Genomic DNA, 3,411 nt, shown 5'->3' with positions numbered 1-3,411 from the left:
TCACTTTCACAGATTTTTACTTCTTCGGGAAGTAAGACTTGGCCACTGGTTTTTTATTCACGAACCTATAACAATATATACATATATATCAAAGTATGTTTAAAATATATTTACAACACTTTTAATATATTTTCATGTTTTAAGTTTATTAAGTCAGCTGTCCTCGTTAGTAACCTACAACTAGATGTCCACAGTTAGATGTACAGAAATAAATCGATAAATATTATCTTGAATCAATCCACGACCCAGTGTATACGTATCTCAGTATTGATCACAACTCAAACTATATATATTTTGGAATCAACCTCAACCCTGTATAGCTAACTCCAACATTCACATATAGAGTGTCTATGGTTGTTCCGAAATATATATAGATGTGTCGACATGATAGGTCGAAACATTGTATACGTGTCTATGGTATCTCAAGATTAAATAATATACAATACAAGTTGATTAAGTTATGGTTGGAATAGATTTGTTACCAATTTTCACGTAGCTAAAATGAGAAAAATTATCCAATCTTGTTTTACCCATAACTTCTTCATTTTAAATCCGTTTTGAGTGAATCAAATTGCTATGGTTTCATATTGAACTCTATTTTATGAATCTAAACAGAAAAAGTATAGGTTTATAGTCGGAAAAATAAGTTACAAGTCATTTTTGTAAAGGTAGTCATTTCAGTCGAAAGAACGACGTCTAGATGACCATTTTAGAAAACATACTTCCACTTTGAGTTTAACCATAATTTTTGGATATAGTTTCATGTTCATAATAAAAATCATTTTCCCAGAATAACAACTTTTAAATCAAAGTTTATCATAGTTTTTAATTAACTAACCAAAAACAGCCCGCGGTGTTACTACGACGGCGTAAATCCGGTTTTACGGTGTTTTTCGTGTTTCCAGGTTTTAAATCATTAAGTTAGCATATCATATAGATATAGAACATGTGTTTAGTTGATTTTAAAAGTCAAGTTAGAAGGATTAACTTTTATTTGCGAACAAGTTTAGAATTAACTAAACTATGTTCTAGTGATTACAAGTTTAAACCTTCGAATAAGATATCTTTATATGTATGAATCGAATGATGTTATGAACATCATTACTACCTCAAGTTCCTTGGATAAACCTACTGAAAATGAGAAAAATAGATCTAGCTTCAATGGATCCTTGGATGGCTTGAAAGTTCTTGAAGTAGAATCATGACACGAAAACAATTTCAAGTAAGATTTCCACTCGAAATAAGATTGTTATAGTTATAGAAATTGAATTAACGTTTGAATATGATTATTACCTTGTATTAGAAAAATAACCTACTATAATTAACAAAGGTTTCTTGATCTTGGATGATTACTTGGAATGGATTTAGAAAACTTGGAAGTAAACTTGCAATCTTGGAAGTATTCTTGATTTTATGAAACTAGAACTTTTGGAATTTATGAAGAACACTTAGAACTTGAAGATAGAACTTGAGAGAGATCAATTAGATGAAGAAAATTGAAGAATGAAAGTGTTTGTAGGTGTTTTTGGTCGTTGGTGTATGGATTAGATATAAAGGATATGTAATTTTGTTTTCATGTAAATAAGTCATGAATGATTACTCATATTTTTGTAATTTTATGAGAGATTTCATGCTAGTTACCAAATTATGGTTCCCACATGTGTTAGGTGACTCACATGGGCTGCTAAGATCTAATCATTGGAGTGTATATACCAATAGTACATACATCTAAAAGCTGATGAAACTGAACGAGGATGTAATTGTAAGCATTTTTGTTGATGAAACTGAACGAGGATGTAATTGTAAGCATTTTTGTTAAGTAGAAGTATTTTGATAAGTGTCTTGAAGTCTTTCAAAAGTGTATGAATACATATTAAAACACTACATGTATATACATTTTAACTGAGTCGTTAAGTCATCGTTAGTCGTTACATGTAAACGTTGTTTTGAAACCTTTAGGTTAACGATCTTGTTGAATGTTGTTAACCCATTATTTATTATAACAAATGATATGTTAAATTATTATATTATCATGATATTATGATATATAATATATCTTAGTATGATATATATACAGTTAAATGTCGTTACAACGATAATCGTTACATATATGTATCGTTTCGAGATCATTAAGTTAGTAGTCTTATTTTTACATATGTATTTCATTGTTAATACACTTAATAATATATTTACTTATCATTTAACCTAATTAACCAAGTGTATTAATATCTTAATATGATTCATATGTACCTAGTAAGACGTTGCTATAACGATAATCGTTATATATATCATTTTCGAGTTTCTTAAATTAATAGTCTCATTTTTATGTATATAACTCATTGTTAAAATACCTAATGAGATACATACTTATAATAAAATCATGTTAACTATATATATAACCATATATATGTCATCGTATAGTTTTTACAAGTTTTAACGTTCGTGAATCACCGATGAACTTGGGTGGTCAATTGTCTATATGAAACCTATTTCAATTAATCAAGTCTTAACAAGTTTGATTGCTTAACATGTTGGAAACACTTAATCATGTAAATAACAATTTCATTTAATATATATATAAACATGGAAAAGTTCGGGTCACTACAGTACCTACCCGTTAAATAAATTTAGTCCCGAAATTTTAAGCAGTTGGAGGTGTTGACGTATCTTCTGGAAATAAATGCGGGTATTTCTTCTTCATCTGATCTTCACGCTCCCAGGTGAACTCGGGTCCACTACGAGCATTCCATCGAACCTTAACAATCGGTATCTTGTTTTGTTTAAGTCTCTTAACCTCACGATCCATTATTTCGACGGGTTCTTCAATGAATTGAAGTTTTTCATTGATTTGGATTTCGTCCAACGGAATAGTGAGATCTTCATTAGCAAAACATTTCTTCAAATTTGAGACGTGGAAAGTGTTATGTACAGCCGCGAGTTGTTGAGGTAGCTCCAGTTGGTAAGCTACTGGTCCGACACGATCTATAATCTTTAATGGTCCAATGTACCTTGGATTTAGTTTCCCCCGTTTACCAAATCGAACAACGCCTTTCCAAGGTGAAACCTTAAGCATGACCATTGCTCCAATTTCAAACTCTATATCTTTTCTTTTACTGTCCGCGTAGCTCTTTTGTCGACTCTGGGTAGTTTTCAATCTTTGTTGAATTTGGATGATTTTCTCGGTAGTTTCTTGTATTATCTCCGGACCCGTAATCTGTCTATCCCCCACTTCACTCCAACAAATTGGAGACCTGCACTTTCTACCATAAAATGCTTCAAACGGCGCCATCTCAATGCTTGAATGGTAGCTGTTGTTGTAGGAAAATTCTGCTAACGGTAGATGTCGATCCCAACTGTTTCCGAAATCAATAACACAAGCTCGTAGCATGTCTTCAAGCGTTTATATCGTCC

Source organism: Rutidosis leptorrhynchoides, chromosome 9 (assembly GCF_046630445.1).
Source record: "Rutidosis leptorrhynchoides isolate AG116_Rl617_1_P2 chromosome 9, CSIRO_AGI_Rlap_v1, whole genome shotgun sequence".
NCBI lineage: Eukaryota > Viridiplantae > Streptophyta > Magnoliopsida > Asterales > Asteraceae > Rutidosis > Rutidosis leptorrhynchoides.
The sequence above is the reverse complement of the archived record's forward strand: the minus strand, read 5'-3'. Positions refer to the sequence as shown.